The sequence below is a fragment of the Manis pentadactyla genome, chromosome 1 (assembly GCF_030020395.1).
Source record: "Manis pentadactyla isolate mManPen7 chromosome 1, mManPen7.hap1, whole genome shotgun sequence".
Classification (NCBI taxonomy): domain Eukaryota; kingdom Metazoa; phylum Chordata; class Mammalia; order Pholidota; family Manidae; genus Manis; species Manis pentadactyla.
In genome coordinates, this window is record NC_080019.1 from 160,559,774 (window position 1) to 160,578,488 (window position 18,715).

Here is an 18,715-nt window from a genome sequence, read left to right on the forward strand (position 1 = left end):
TACTTCCCCATACTGTTACCCATCAATAAATATCCATCAACTTTCATAATCTGTCTCATTTTTCTCTCTATCTCTAGTGTCTAGAAAAACATCTGGAATTTAACACTTGATAGATATTTGTTAAGTGAATGAGTGACAGGGGTGTCGGTTAAATGATGAAATTTCACCAGGTCTCCTCAGCCTAAGATAGTCATCACACACAACCTGAAATGTCACCATAAAGAATGAGCTGTCAATAATATACAATGGTAATCAAACAGATTTCTTTTAACCTTGGAGGGCTGAAGAAGTGTATTTGAGATAGCCAGTGGAAAGGACACGGCTAGCAATACTTTCATAGAATATGAGCTGCGGTACTGGTGTCATGGATGCTGTGAGCTCAGATGCCCCTTTCAGGACTGAAGGACATTCCCACAGATGTCAGTTGTTAAGCTCCTTCGGGAGCTGCATGAGCTGAAGGAAGCTGCCCCAACAGAAGTTATGCCTCATTCCTAATACAGCCCTCTTCCAGTGACTGATCCACATGGGGGTAATAAACACCCGCTCCATTGCCTCAAATGAGAATAGTTCTCAAAGGCCATATCAGCTTCAGAGTCCACACAGGGTTGACTCAGGCCCTGTGGGACTATCCAGATTCCTACATCTTCCTTTGCCCAATCTCATTCCTTCTATTTTCTTGTAGATTTCTTTCTACAGCCAGGAGATTTTGAGGATCAAATGGGATAACTTATTATATGTGATTTTTGTACATGGTAAACCTCAGTAAAACTTGGAAGTTTGTGTCTTTATTATTGAAGGAAACCATCTGTTCCGTGCAAGAATCTATGTGGCATTCCACTTGAAGGCTAATCCATCTAGCATCTGAAAAATTCTACTCTCAGGAAACTTATAGTATATATTGAGCAATCCAGCTAAAAATCTTCGATAATGCTTTTTAAGTGAAAATTCTCTTTCCCTGTACAAATTGTACCTATTTTATTCTATGATTATATAAGATAAACATAATCCCTGAACAGATTTTCACACTTATCTTGGATAAAAAGAAACTTTTCCTATTTATAAATTATTCTTTGATTCATAAAATAAAATATACAGTTACTTTTTCTTTTGTTTGGAGCTTCCACAACGATCATGACTATTCTCTCCTTTGCTTGCTGGTAATGGACTACAGAAAAAATCTCCTCAGTGAAAATAAGTGTCTTTCTCTTACATTCCCTGTCTTTCCATTAGGCATATAGATGAATCTGTAGAGTCAGTATTAGTTATTGTCCCAGCAGAATAAAAAGACCTTATTAAAGATATTATTCATAGAAGATGGATCTTCTTGTTTAGTCAAAATCATTTTTTTTACCCCAGCTGAGTATTTAGAACCTCTTCTTTATGAATTTGAGTCATAATTGAAAAGGTGGTGATCAGAGGAGGTGAGACAAAGAAGTAGACAAGCACATCTATAAACAAGAATGGCCTCTTCTTGTGGTCACACCTTTTTATAGGGACAATTCCTTAGGAACATATTGATATGCACCAGGCAGAAATTTCTATCGGACAGGATTCTCTAATGCTCTGTGTAGATGGGAGCTCTTCTTCTTTGCTTCTTTTTTCCATGTAATTGCAACTGACTCCTACATGCCTTCATTATTATAGTACCATCATGCTGTATAGCATTATAAATTAACACAGGAAAACTGATACAATAATTACAAATGTATTACACTTTTAACTTTGTAATTTTCTCACTTATGATACTTTTGTTTTTCAAATATCCACCAGTGCAATACAACATATTAAAAAGTAAAAATTAATACAATGTTCTATAGAGGACCCTGTGAAAATACTGCTTTTTAGGGACCTTTAACTTGTAATATGTACTACTTACATAAACTTGCAAGGTGGCATATACAAAAAACCTAAAGCATGCAAACTCACACTTTCACAAACAGAACCACACAATTATTGCTTGGCAGAGCAGGTCCTAGAGAAAATAAAGTGCTGGCGCTGTATTTGTCAGAGAACAGTTGAAGCGGGGTACAGCTCTTCCTGTCTTCACAGTGGTAGCTGGCAGGTGCACCCTACCATTTGCCGAGCTAGAAAAGGATTACTTCATAGTGCAAACAACCTACCTGAGACCAAAGGGAAATAAAATTTAAAACAAAATATAATGGAGAAAAAACAATAACCATTGCTTGTTATTCTTCATTTCTTTCTTTCTTTAAATTGCTGTTTTTACTGGCTCAGAGAATGTGGCAGATGTTGTCTGTGCCTTTGTCACAGGGACTGACAGGTTGTCTTAAGAGCAAGAGCACCAAGGCAGCATTACAGGAAAGAAATATTTTATAATTCAGAAAGAAGAATGAATATGCTTTAATATATATTGCAAATTGCATATGTTGTAGGATTTTTGGAAATCAGTAAGTGCCTCTTAGTTCTCTTCTTTACCGTTCTTTTTTGTGCAGCCTATAAATCCCGTGTCTCCTGAATATTATGTAGTATAGTCTTGCATAACTGGTACTCAGTGGGAAAGATAGCAAAACATTTGAGGCATCTTCAACCACCAGTATGTATAAAGCTTAGACCATCATTAATCTTATGGTGCTGTTTTACACTGCCATCGAGTTTTAAGAACACCAAACTCTCCTTTTACCAGCATCTCTGGTACTGAAACTTTGATTTCTATATATTTTTTTCTTTCTATTACCCTAGACCTTCCTCATGTTGCAATGCATAAAAGATCTAGGAAAGAGCTAGTTGTAGCAGAAATAGTTTCTATATAAAAGATTGGAAAATTATCTACTTCATATACTTTCCAAAATACTGTTGTTATATATACTCACTGGAGACTTAAAAATTTTCTTGGTATTTTAGGATTATTCTCTGTGCCCAAATTGAGGAATGACTGCCCAAAATGGTAAGTTTCACAGTGCTGAATGTTAACGTATGAATTGTCAGCTTTATGTTTTTTCAAATCCCTTTAGGGGATAAGAAAGGTTTTATGTAAATCTCTGAAAGAAAAAGAACAGGAACACCAATATATCTCTTCAAAATAAATGATGTAGGCAAGTGTCTTATGCAATTCTATCAGAGGCAAGTAATATGGCCAGGGTATCCAAAAGAAAACACACACAAATATGCACTAACAAACACAGGAGCCTATGTGAACAAAATAGCTTGAGGACTCTCTCAAACATATTCCTAGGAATGGTGTATATTGGTAAAGGTGTTCAGTTGTAGAGACCAAAAAAATTCAAGTCTTACTAACTTGAGTATTTTTTAAGTGATATTATTGGCATATGTAAATGAAAACTTAACTCACAGCTGGATCCGGGAGGTCAAATGATAACATCTAGAGCAAGCAGTAATCTTTCCCACTGGGCTGCTCCATTCTTCTTTATGCTTTGCTTTCATTTACAGACAACCTATTGCAATACGATGGGTCTTTAGCACCCCAGTCCTACATTGTCACAGTATATATTGAGAGAGACAAATATTACTCTCTTCTTTCGTTTTAATAAAAGTACTTGTATTGAGTATAGTTAGCTCAGTGGCCTTCCTTGAGTCAAATAATTAACAACCAACCATTGTAGACAAAGTTGGTATTTGTTAATAAAGCTTAGATTTTTATGTCTGTGGAGCTAGGGTTCAAGTCAGGTCCAAGAAAATCACACAATGAATATGGGAAAGGGGATTCTTGAAGATAAGTGCAAATTCCATTAGCAAAAGGGGAAATAGTTGGATATTCAGCAAAAAACAATGGATATTTTTTAGTTTCTTCTTGATAAGTGATACAGTAAGATGCAAATGCATATTATTTACTAGTAGAGAGTTGTGTGTTTCAAAATATTACGTTAATTCAACTAACATATTTCTACAGAAATAATGTAACTGACTCTCTATGCTCAAAATCATCTCAGTATTGTGAGCCTCTGTTATTTCATACCTTTGACTCTTTCTTGCCTGGCATTTTATATTACCTATACAGAACATTTTAAATTGGCATCCCCTACCTAATTCTCCAGATGGAAGATCAGTTTTGTAGTGTTACAATTTTGAGATCGGTAATTCTAATTTAATTCAATAAGATTCACTGGTTTACTTAGAATATTTAGGCATTAGGCACTGTGCTATGTATTTCATTAAATATAAACATTAGAGTTCTCAGCTCCTGACTTCAATTGCTCAAAATATAATGTAGAGAAAAGCAAGAACAACCTGTGAACTTCTGAAAAATAAATGTAGTAAAGAGGGTCAAAGAGCTGTACTAATCTTACCAAGTTTTTCTTTAAAAATTTATGTATACATTACAAAGTAAAAAGTAATTGATATGGAATGACAAAAATTAAAATGTTTCCATAATTCACTGTAAGATATGGGAAAGTGGACAAATTGATGAAAGTGCTAATTACTACAACCTTTTAGAAGACAATTTGGTAATGCCTCCAAAATTTTAAATACATCTCAGAATATTTCTTGCAGATAGACTCCTTTAAAATAACATATGTATGAGATTAATTATTTAGAATTATTACAACAACTAAATATTGGAAATAATATAACTCTTCATACAGTAGGGTTGAAATCAATTCTGATACATCCTTACAGATGAATACATAAAAAGCAATGTGGCAAATTAAAACCACAATGAGATATCACCTCGCACCAGTTATGATGGCCAACATCCAAAAGACAAACAACAACAAATGCTGGTGAGGATGCGGAGAAAGGGGAACCCTCCTATGTTGCTGGTGGGAATGCAAACTAGTTCAACCATTGTGGAAAGCAATATGGAAATTCCTCAAAAAACTAAAAATAGAAATAGCATTTGACCTGGGAATTTCACTACTAGGAATTTACCCAAAGAATACAAATTCTCAGATTCAAAAAGACATATGCACCCCTATGTTTATTGCAGCACTATTTACAAATAGCCAAGATATGGAAGCAACCTAAGTGTCCATCAGTAGATGAATGGATAAAGAAGAAGTGGTACATATACACAATGGAATACTATTCAGCCATAAGAAAGAAACGAATCCTACCATTTGCAACAACATGGATGGACCTGGAGGGTATCATACTTAGTAAAATAAGCCAGGCAGAGAAAGACAAGTACTAAATGATTTCCTTCATTTGTGGAGTATAACAATGAAGCAAAACTGAAGGAACAAGACAGCAGCAGACTCACAAACTCCAAGAAGGGACTAGCAGTTACCAAAGGGGAAGGGTGGGAGAGGGTGGGTGGGGAGGGAGGGAGAAGGGGATTCAGGGGTATTATGATCAGTACACATGTTATGGGAGGGATCATGGGAAAGACAAGTAGTGACTTGTCTTCAAGTACTGACAAGTCACAAGTAGTGACTTCACAGAGAAGACAAGTAGTGACTCTATGGCATCTTACTACACTGATGGACAGTGACTGCAATGGAGTATGGTGGGGAAGAGTTCATATCAATAATGCCTTAATAAAAAATTACAAAATATTATACAGCCACAAAAATTGAGGATGCTCTTTACATAACAATATGGAATTATTTTGAATGTTAAGAAAAAGAAATATGAGGTGCAAAACAGTGTGAAGAATACAAGAGGAGGGGGATATCTACATAGTTACTTGCTTGTATATGCATAAAATGCTTTTGTGTATAAATAAAGCATATATAATATATATATTGTGTATATTGTATATATTTTATATATATTGTATATAATATATATAATATATATATATACAATTCAGACAACATTGTTTGCCCCCAAAGATGGGGAACTGGATGCCTAAGCAACAGAATGTGTGCATGTGTGTGTGTATGTGTGTGTATGTAGAGATATTCAATATAAGCCTTTTTGTAACTTCTGAGTTTTTAAACCATGTGAATATATTTTCTATTCAAAGATAACATAATTAAATATATAAAAAAAGCAATACGGTATTCTTCACAGAAATAATACCAGTACAGTTAATGTACAGGAACCATGATGAATATTACAAATAAACTTATTTTGTCCCCAGTCTCTTTAAAATTTATTCCTTTATTCTTCATTCCCCACTTGAAACAGATGGTTCTATTAATTTTCTAATCATGCATAGATTGTAAACATTTCTCCAGTAACTTACAGAAGAAAAGCACACTTACAGTTTGACACTTAGATTTTGGTCCCATTTAATAACCATCTCTTCTCACTTATACAAAATTATCCTACCTCCTGGGATCACTGCTTGGGCACTGCCAGTTCACCAGTAAGGGATCAGGGTTGGGTCTTCTCTTCCTTACTTCCTTCTCCATTCAAGAGCCAGGTTGAGGGTCAGGAGGGAGAAGAGATAGGCTACAATAATAACTCCTATTTAACATATACTACATGAAACTTTATCTTGCTTATGTTTATAATTAACTCTCTTGTGGAATACTTCTGTGAGTTCAGGAGTGCCATAAACGTGTGTGAATGCACACAAACATGCCTGTACACATATCATTGCGGATTTTGCAATACAGTCAGTCATCCTGTTCACACCCTGATTCAGCAGGATTTAGGAATATCCTCTGATCAAATTTCTTACATGCATAATCCATGGTTAAGAGAATAAAAAGAGAATAAAGAAATTTAAAAGTCACATTTCTGACAAGGAACTTGTATCTAAATTATATACAAAATTCTAAAAATTCCACAAGAAAATAAAATATAAACAACAAATGGGGTAACTATCTGAGCAGACATTTTACCAAAGGAGATATATGAATGGAAGATAAGCATATGAAAAAATGTTAAACATCATTAGTTAGGGAAATGCAAACTGCAACCATAATATCATACCAGTATGCATTAATTATAATTGTTAATGTTAAAGAAAGTTAAAATTCTAAAAGTTGGGAAGGATGTGGCATAGCTAGAACTCTTACATTGCTTGCCAGAATGCAGAATAGCACAGCAACTTTGGAAAACAGTTCTTTAATTTCTTAAAAACTTAAACACATATATACCCTATAACTCAGCAATCTCACTCTTAAGAATTTACCCAAGAGAAATAAAAACTTGAATAAGCACACAAAAAATGAAGTTTATAGTATTTTTAAAAATAATGGTCCAAACCAGAAACAACCTGGTAAAAGGATTAACTAAATATCATACATTTGTATAATGGAATACTACTAAGCAGCAACAAAGGAATAAATTGATTATTGCAATAATACAGATGAATCTTAAACACATTTTGTGAAGTGAAGAAGCTATACTTAGAGTGATTTATATGACTTTCTAGACAAGGCGAATCTATAAGGAATGAAATGAGATCAGTGGTTGTTAAAGAGTTAGGGATGAAAGGAGGGCCTGATTACAAAATGGTAGCATAATGGAATTTTTGGCATGTTGGAACTGTTCCTTATCATGATTGTTATTATGAATATAGAACTCTATGCTTTTGTTGAAGCCCACACACTGTTGTCCACAATGAATGAATTTTACTATAACATTAAAAAATCCAACAATGGTAAGTGGGGACTGAATAAAACTATAACAGTGAGGCCTAACTGTATTATCAATCAATAACACAGGCAAACTAAAGTAACTGGGGAATAAGAGAGTCAACCTAAGTAATTTAGAAAATGACATTTTACTGTAAGGTTAAAGATTAAAGAAACTCTACACAAATAATATATTCTAGTAAGCAAATTTGTTTCTCACAGTGCTGAATCAGCACTGTGAGTGCTAAATCAGGATTTTTAAAATACTTAATGTATATGCTAGGGTTGAACAAATGAAATATAATTAAATGTGAGAACTTATTACAGAAAACTTACCAGAGAAAGAAGTTACAATTAAAGAAAGGGAGAACGTGAAAATGAACTCTAGTGACACTGAACTGGAATCACAGATGTAATTAAGGACTTGTGATTTTTAAATGTACATATGAATACATATAGATACAAATGTGTGTGTATGCATTATATTAGTAACATACATATATTTCCTAAGTCCGTTCACTGAGTATAGAAACAATGGCATCCCAGGGACAATGAGCACAACTAGCACTCTGATCTTGCTTTCTAAATACAAATATCCTACAAGGATTAGGTTCCTTGGAGAATTGATTGATCCAGGGCTGGAGCAGGAAAAACAGAGATGGGCCCATAACATTTGTAGTTCCAGAAATTAAAGAACTAGAACAAAAATGGGGCATGCCCAAATTCATAGGAACTAACATGAAAGACTTCTCAGTGTCAAAACTTTAAAATAAATTTAAAAAAAGATACGATAATAACATAGACTAGACTATTCATGGGTCTATACTGATGTAAATAATTAAATAAATAAAGACACATAATGAGTAAATGCAATGGGGTATCCTGGATTGGGTCCTGGACCAGAAAAAAATACATTATTCAAAAGAAAAACAATGAAATCTGAATAAATTTTATTTATGTAATTAATAATTTAATTAATACTACAGTACCAATTCAGTATCTTACCTTTGGTAATTGTGGTATGGGTATGAAAAATGTGAATATTAGGAGAAAATTGGCAAATTGCATCTGGGATCTATCTGTACTATTTTGCAACTTTACAGAAATTCTAAAATGGTTTCAAAATAAAAATAGTTTATAAAGCATGTTTCAGAATATTATGATAGTAAGCTAGTATTTTATAAGTATAGAACATACTATCTAAAAAAAATCTAGCACAACAAAAAGTACCATCAATATGTCGGGAAGAAATATACTCCTCAATAGTTACTGGCATCCAAAGAAGCATTATCACAACTAACTTGGATAGTGATTAATAGTGTAATGGAAAAGCAGGTGTTAATTCAAAACTGAATAGAATTCTGCAATGTGGAAACTTGTGGATTAGGCCAAGGAAAAGAGAGCCTGAAATTATATAAAAAGTGTAGAATAACAGCAATTTGGAGGTAGGTAAGAAAGGACATATTTAGGAAATAGGAACTAAAATTTTGAGGCTAGAACATATAAAAGGATAGTAGAAAAAAAGTCCATTTCTAGGAAATCAAAAGGACAGAGACAAAAGTCATCCTACATTAAAATAAGCATAAAACTTAGCTCTTGAATAAAAATGTGATTTATAATTCTCCACAGTTAGAATATACAGACAATAGGATTCAAATGTGAGATTTTAAGATACATTAAAAGTCCTTTATTAACTAAGTAATCAATAGCTTCCAGTTCCATAAGACTTTGCCTCAGGGAGTCAGGGAGTGTTTTGTTTGCATGTTTGTTTCTAAAGCATTCTATTTAAACTCAAGCAACAATACTCTTAAATAAATATTATCTACATTTTATAGATGAAGATAAAAAGTTTAAATTACTCGTCTGCCATCCTGTAGCCAGCTGGCGAAAGAGCTGGACCTAAACTCATATTTACTAAGTTCCTTATTTGATATATGTTCAATGCATTGTATGTCTGTCTGCTTTTATGTTACCACCTAGTAACAGACCATGTTTTTAGAGAATAAGAGCAAGAAATAACATTTTATAATCTTAGAATTTAAAAGCTGAAACAGACCCTAGAGATGAGCTTGTTTATCTCCAAAGTGTCATAGCTCAGTGAGGAAGAACCAACCTAAAGGCATGTAATTTGTTACCCTTATGGTTGACCAGTCCAAGTTTCTTAGCTTCTGGCTTGTTACAGTATACGAAATGATTTATTTTTCTAAAGGCCGATGTAAAAGAAAACTAGTTCATCAATGAACTTGCTGAAAAAGTCTCAATTTAAAGGAAAAAGGATACTATAAAACAACACTTATTTTTTTCCATAGAAAACTATTCAAATTAAGTTATCCTAAACTATGTCATTGTCTAAATCCATAAGCTGTTAGTTCAACTAAATTTTATGTCTCATCAGAGTATTTATATCTACAAGTATTGTCATTGTTAATATCTCACAGCACAAATTCTAACTTGAAAAAGAAGGTTGGAAAAAAGGGGGCATATGTTGAGGCATTAAGTGACAGCAATCATTATAACAGGAGTCCTTCCAACATCACTTACTCAAGAAGAAAATCTTAACCATTTCCTCCTTGTTAATCAGAAGACAGGATTGAAAACTTAATTAGCATAGGACATCTTTAAACCATCCACAGAATTCAGAATCAGTGAAATATTTGATGAGGAAGAAAGAGATTGGCAGAGTAACTTTATCCATTTTTCAATGGCAGAATTTTACTCATGCTGCTAGCCAGTGCAGACATAGATCATTAATGCATGCCCCTGTAAACACTGGGATATGGGGTGTAGGCCAATTATCCTCTTCTTTCATCTCCTTGTCCTGCCTAGCTCTTGCCTCAACTTCAGGGCTTGTATATTTTTTAAGAGAATATTGAGAAATTAGCCTAATATTGAGAAAGACATTTCACTAATCATTTCAGGAAACTTTACAGTGCCAACATTTAATACCCACTGTTGAGATTGTTGGAGATTTCTATGTGAATTTTGATAAGTAAACTAGCTCTTGAACAGGATAAACTCATGCAGCTTCTGTCTCAAAGAAGCATAATTACACACTGAAGGATGACAGTCATCCTGTGGATAAAACTCACACTAAATAAGGCAATTAAAGTGACACAGAGAGTTGTACACATTTTCCTATCACACTTTTGAAAAATAGAGTCCTTAAGATGAGTTGGAGACAAATATGGAATTTTCTCTTTCTTCCAATAGCTAATTTGGTGCTAAATGGGTTCACTGAAATAGTCATTATTCTTTGACCTTTATGATTCAAATAATATTTGCTGTGGAATATTACAAAAAAATATATTATTTAAACAGAAAGGAGACTAATATCTTATTAAGGAACCTATTATAACATCTTCATACAGAGGCATAATGGAAGAAAAGAAACACTAGTTAATCTTACGTGTTTTTCTCAAAACTGATTACAACAAACAGATTCATATCTCCAAGTCTTGCCCAATAAGTAGCTGAATAATTCAATTAACTTGTCTTTATCCTTTATTTGCTCAGGTATTTTGGACATTGTGAAGAACAACATAAATGCAGTGGCATCCAAAGGTAATAGAATAACATATGAAGATGGTATATATTATTGTTACATATAATATATATGTATATTTATTTATATATGTGAGAACAAACTACTTCCACATTACTATTTTCTTTCAAAGATGTCATTGTGAAAAGACTTGTTATTGATTAAAATACTGGCCAAATTTTATTTGGAATTGATAAACTACACAACCAGAGTAATATTATTACAGTAGAAAATATAGAAGCTAAGACTATGCTCACCCATCTTAATACCAATAATAATAGCTGCCATTGGTTGAATGCTTACAATGTGTGTGCCTTCGTCTAAATATGGATTAACTAATTTAATATTCACAATAACACTATGAAGAAAATAATACCATACTTCTATCCACACTGATTTAATAATGTGTTCTAATCAAGGTATGTAAACTCTGAGCATCTGTGCTCTCACAGAGGGTTAAAAGAACATATTTTCATGGAATATTTAAGGTCATAGAAAAATACTTATTATATATTACATTTATAAAACATGCAGAGTATAAAAACTCAGTATATTTTTATGTGTGTAACACACACACATATTTGTTTTGTTTTTTTAACATATGACAACTAAGCATTTATTATACTGTTTAAGAAGGGAAGCAATTGCAGTGGTATTTCAGAAGTTCTATCTTTTTAAAAATGTAATCTTTGTTCATAGACTCTAAACAGTATTTTAAATATACAACCTCTCCAAAAGAAAATATTCAACTAAAGATAGATAATTTTTAATGTAAATAAATGTTACAAGATTTGAAAATTAAAGTCATCACAGATTTTCCACAACACAATATACAGAAATTTGCAAAACTTCCTGTACAGAATAGTATAATCTTTACTCTTGAGCAAGGCATTCATAACACGTAGGTAATCTATCACAAGTTCCTGAAAGATTTCTTCCAGCTGTTCATGTTGCATGCCTATTTCTATTTGGTTCATCACATATATTTGTTTTTATGATATTTTGTCATTGCCCACCATTGTAGATTCTTGCTTATCCTTCTAAATCCCTTCAGTGACCCTGTGAAACCTCCCTTATGGCATTCTCCAATCTGGATTACCAGTAGTGACAGGAACACCAAGTTCTACTATAGAAAATTATTGTACTGACTGGTATGATAGGTCATCTAACTCATAAATTGAGGTGACTGAAATTACTGACAACCAGATGGAACTGACAAGAAAAATATTGATTTAATGTCTAGATGCAATATCACAGGTGTTTCTCCTTTTTGCATATTTTTCTCTGTTTTATTATTACTCCATTTCATAGCTCTAGTACCTACGGACAACTTCTTTAAATTCATTTTCATATAAAGGACATTGCAGGCAATAAAGGAAATGGCGGGCAGTGAGTTTATTAAACCATTTTTAATTGAATGTTAAATTTTCTATTCAGTCTGTGCCAAATGAAAGTCAATGGCTGAAAAAAAATTGTCACTCTGCTGAGACTGGCTTTTTAGCAATGACCTGCCACTTTGTTGTCACTTGTAATTCAGAATGACACTGAATCATCCCTTGTTTTCCTATGTCCAGTGATGATACTGCTTCTCTTGCCTCTCAAAGAGCTGCAATGCTGATCATACTGATCATATATGTGAAATTACATTGAAATATTAATACTTACTGTGGCCTGGGTGTTCTTTTTCATTAAAAGAAATGAGAGAAAACAAGGAAGGAATTGGGGAGGACTGGGGCAGCCATCAGACTGCAATCCAAGTGTAAGTCTGAGGGAAGGAAGTGAGGGAAACATGCCAGATTGATGTGTAGGTTGGGAAAGGTTTGGCAGGGCTGTTAAGGACTCCTTGAGCCAACATTCACCATCCGGAGAGTACTATATCTACAGAGAGGGGTCTGCCTTAGTATCATTGCAGTGATCACTGGCTGGGAGAAGCCCATGGGGAGTCACTGCAAACGCAGTGTTGGATCTTGGAGCTCAGCAGCTGAGACCCTTGACTCTCTAATTGGAAATCTGAAAGGCACATTTTCATTACCATTAATACTATTTGATTGGGCATTTATATTTAAAATTATATCAAAGTTAGTATGTTAAATTTGCCTGTTTGGTATTGCTGGGTTTAGGACAGCTTCCCATCAGTTTTGGTGTGTTTACCTCACTTTTTTGTTTAACCCTTAGAAAACAAATATATTTTTCTCTAGAGTTATTGCTGGGTACTAAATTATTATAGACTGGCAATGATATGTGATGAGGAAGAAACAAAAACTAAATTTAACATATTATTTTCTTAAAACATATCTGCTACCTTTGAAGTTCTATAAATATTTTGTTTGATGTAAAATTACAAATGGTAGCAAATGATGAATATTATTTATTCACCACATTATATTAGTTATTCTATGCCTTCAGGGAAAACATCCAGTTATTATCTTCAAGAAGTTTTTCTGCATCTTTTTCATTTTCTCCCTTGATTATTAAAACACAAACATAAGCAGCAATATTATTTGAATTCTATCTGTACTTTGCAGGAGATTCTAAATTTTTGTCGTAAAGCAAATCTTTGTGTAAAAACACTAAGAACCAAAAAATAGAAGAATACTAATATAGAATTAGTTTTCTTTGTCCTTTGTTGCTGAAACCTTTATGCATCATGCTAGTCATTTGTAAATATTTTTAAAACTAGAAAAAGAGAAGGGAGAGATATTGCCACAGCATGTAAGTAGAAGGATCAGAATTCACTTAGAGTAAAAATTATCCAGTGCATTATAAAATACCTTGACTTTAAAGAATTCAGTTGTTTTGAAACCAGAATAAGTAAAATAGTAGATATAAGAATTTATCTTCCTTAATAACCAAAAGTAATGCCTACTACAATTATAAATGGAATGAGAATGGGATGAAACTTTTGGTCTCTAAATCTATAATAATGAACAGTTTTCATGAGACCAATTGTTTTATGAGTTTCCCTGGTAACAGAGGCCATAACAGATGAAAATTATTGCTCTGAAGCAGTCTAAAACACATTACCCTTAAAGATCATGACTCCAAGGCTCTGCTTTAGAAACCCAATAACTGGCAAGCATCACCTTGTGGTCCAATAATTTCACTTATGGTCCTTGGGTCCCTGAGGCTACTTGAAGGAAAATAAAAGACCAATAGGCTCAACTACTTTATGGGAGGTCTCCAAGCAATATATGTTTTCCTAGCTTCACACAGCATTCCTGGCCCCGAATAGGAGTTTGTTAAAAGTAAGCTGATTAAACTGTAATGCAGAGCACCTCATTTCCCTGATTAAAACTATCCAATGGTTTCCTTTAGTGATTAGAATGAGCCAAACTCCTTAGAATGGTCAGAGGCCACATGTGATATGTTCCTTAATTATTACGGCAGCTTAATACCTTAACACATCTCTCTTGTTCTCTACATTTAGACTGAATTTTGTTTCTTATTGTGAATTAAGAGTCAAGCACATTCTTGTTCAGATACTTTGTACATTTTATTGTCTGTAACTAGTATGATCTTCCTCCAGCAAGCTGGGTTTTGATCATCGTTCAGGTCTCTGCTCACATACCATTCAAAGGTCCTCTCTTCAGAGATGTCTTCTCTGACCATTTTATTGAAAACACCTTCTCAGCTCCTGCTCAATATATTTTTTCCCTTATCCCAATATGCTGCTTGATTTTCTTCATACAATTTATCACTATCTTAAATTAATTTTTCCACTTGTAAGGGTATAATTTCCATGAGAGGTATCTATCTTATCATTAGAGCCTAAAGCAGTCCATAAACATTGCTATAAAAGGAGAACATTCCCCATATTTGGAAGCTAATTATATGAAAATGCAGGGTATATGTCCTTAAAATAAATGAACTAGGTAAACTAGAAAACCATAATGCTGTATTAAACCTCATTGTGTATTATTTACTTCAGGAGCTAAAGGAGAAAATTCTGGTATTCAGCCTAGATAGAAATTTCCTTTTCAGTTTGCCTCTTTCAAGTAGACTTGTTTTTCATGTATTTTCTAAGTTACTAGAAATAAAAATAAAAATTGCACTGATATATGTATATCGCATTTTAGATCAACCTACTTTATTTTGCATATCTGCAGTCCTCATTTTTATATTGATTACTTCTTGAGGTTGAGGTTGGCTTTCAAAATATTACCAAACATATTGTGTATTCAGGAAAAAATTCTATTATACATGTATTATCTGTCACAGGTTACCAGATGTATTTTATGGGGAAAATGGAAATTGAAAATTAAATTTCAAAGAGGACCTGACTTCCATCTAATGAAGTTCAGAGCTCTTTCTGACTTGTACAGCCATCAGGATCTAAAAAGATGGACATTAGCAAAATAACCCATAATGCCTGTGGTGCTTAGTTCATTTCTCCATGTTGAATGATCCAGCAAAAGCAAACACATTTTCTGTTTCTGAAAGTAATAGTCATGGGATCAGATATGCTTCATATTGTAACATTTATCAAAGTGCATTATTTCCTGCATATACTTTTTTTTACCCACTATGCTACAAGCACAAGTAAATACTGACCATGTTTAATTTATCCACATTAGTTTATCCCTATACCTAATATAGATCCTGACACAGTAGACTTACTGAATAAATATTAGTTCAAAGACTGAATGAAGTAGGGAAATAACAAATATTAAACAAATTTTGATTTTAATAATACATTGTTGACCTCTACTTTTCATAAGTTATACTCTGAGAATTATTTTAAATGTACCAAACCATCACTGAATGTAATGGTTGACTATCACTTGCTGTAGTGGAAAGACTAAGAGGGGTTGATAAGAATGTTAATAGAGGTGTATCCTTGATGGGAACATCTTTTGTGACTCCTTGATGGTGAAAATAGATTGATATTTAAATAAAAATGGAGGCCATTTGGTAACATCTATTTCTAACAACCCCTAAGAATTTCAAAGTTGAGTTAATTTCTTTAAATAAATGAACAAGTTTTCTATCATTATTTACTGCATATCGTAAGATAAGTTTGACAGCCAAAAGGCACTGCTTATAAAATTACTGAACGAATGGATAAAGAAGATGTGGTATATATACACAATGGAATACTATTTAGCCATAAGAAGAAAACAAATCCTACCATTTGCAACAACATGGATGGAGCTAGAGGGTATTATGCTCAGTGAAATAAGCAAGGCAGAGAAAGACAAGTACCAAATAATTTTCCTCATTTGAGGAGTTTTAACAACAAAGCAAAACTGAAGGAACAAAACAGCAGCAGACTCGCAGATTCCAAGAAGGGAGTAGTGGTTACCAAAGGGGAAGAGTGGGGAAGGGTGAGTGGGGGGGGGAGGGAGAAAGGATCAAGGGGTGTTATGATTAGTACACATGGTGTAGGGGGTGGTCACTGGGAAGACAGTCTAGCACAGAGAAGACAAGTAGTGACTCTGTGGCATCTTACTACACTAATGGACAGTGACTACAATAGAATATGGGGGGGACTTGATAATATGGGTGAATATAGTAACCACAATGTTTTTCATGTAAAACCTTCAAAAGAATGTTTATCAATGATATCTTAATTTAAAAAAAAGTTACTGCCAATTTTATTTACCAAAGGGACTGGATAAAGTTTTTTCTTCATTTGATTTGATTTTAGCTGGTTTGGGGATCATATCTATTTAATCAATGCTAAGAAAAATACTGAATCATAGATGATTACAAACTCTACTACATATACTCTAAAATACAATCTTCAATCAAAATATATCTAGACTCAAAAACAATACATGACTCCTTTTAATTTTTCACCAGATGTCTCATGTCTCTTGATGTTGTTTAAAATTAGGGACTAATTTTTGATCAATATGATATGGAAAGGTCTTGCTTCTATTTAGACTCTGTTGTAAATCCATGGAAATGACAAATAAAATATAACAGATGAGTTCTGCTTCCACTTAGGATTTGGGAATCTATAAAAGAATGTCATTCTCAAGATGAAAAATGAGAGAAAACAATCTATAAAATCAATAATCTACAAATATGGGAAGATATGCTGCTTGGAGGCATAGATATGCAGGATGTGGTCAGGCGCCACTAGAAGACAGGTACGGAGTGATGCCTGCTTGCCTAAACATGTCCCCTGCAGGAAGTAAAGGCTTTAAGCTGATGGGGGCAAGGGGCAGTAAATCATTTCACCCACAGGTCTCATAGAAAATTCATTGGTTTTGGTGGAATAGGAGAAATAAAATTGTTTGCCTCTCAAAGATGGATAGAAAACACTTATAAACCCACAAGTAATGATTCATTGGTGAAAAGGTATGGAAAAAGAAAAAGGCTTCTATCCCTAGGTCCAAGATCATTTACCAACAAGAAGAGATCTGCTACTGCTTATGAAGTGGCAGGTAAGTCCTTCTATAGAAGACCAATCCTAGGCAGAAGACAAGAGTTTAGCTGCAATGGAGAGGTGGGACAGGAATGCTGAGGAATCCCTTCCCTTTAGGCTCAGGTACACAGCGTCTGCCTAAGACTTAGTCTGATCCAGGAAAATCATGAACACCTGCTGGTCCCACTGAATGAAACAAGCAACCACAAGCAAGAAGAGTCTGCCACCAAGAGGGAAAAATCATGGTGAAAGACCCCGTTCGTGGTACTTGTATGCAATAACTGCTGAAAGCTGACGGTAGAGCAGGAACACTAAGAAAAAATCTCTGGCGCTCATTGCAAGCCCCATTCCAAGCAGAAGGTAAAAACAGCCCTGCAACGTGTCCTCATTAATGGCCTAACGGAAGAAGAGGTATACTCAGGTATATTTATTGTTCACCTTATTGTCTTCTGTTACTCCCCACACAGTATCTGTTACTAAATAAAAAATTGTAAGATACACAAAAAAGAAAAAACATATTTTAAGGTAAAAAATAAATAGATTTAGAGATTATGCAGATGATGGATATATCAGGGAGGGACCACATAATAATTATCATCAGTATGACAAAGGATCTAGTGGAAAAGGTAGGCAACAGGCATGAAAAGATGGAGAATTTCAGCAAAGAGGTAGAAACTATATAAAAAGTGAAAAGATAATGCTAAATATAGAAATACAGTATCAAAGATGAAGAAGTTCTATAATGGACTCAAAACCAGACTGGGTATAACTGAGGAAAACAATGAATTTGATCTATTGACTGAAATTAACCAAGGTGAAACATAAAAAGAAAAAAATATTAATTATATAAATAATTAATTGAATAAAATCAGAGTATCCAATAGAACGAGGTAGAAGAAAAATTCAGTAAGGTAATGGTCAAGAATTTTCCAAATTAATGGAAAATAAATCACAGGTCCAAGTAACCTAAATAAGAAAAAAATAAAATACAACAGTGTTGACAGTTAGTGGCTAAAATGCTGATAAAGATGAAGAAAACATCTGAAAAACATTCAGAGGAAAAAAGAAACATATAAAGAGGAACAACAGCAGGATATTAGAGACCAGAAACTATGTATGTTGTAAGAAAAATGAAGACATTTTTAAAGTATTGGGGAAAATATTCAATTCAAAATTTTATACCCTCTGAAAATATGTTAAAAAATGTCTAAAGTATTTTTATTCATTTCTCTATTGTTTCTCTGTTTTGTACATCATTGATTTCTGCTCTGATGCTTACCATTTCTATTTTTTATCATTTGAGTTTTATTTGTCCATGAACCAGTTTTTTTTTTTCCTTTTTCTTTCAGG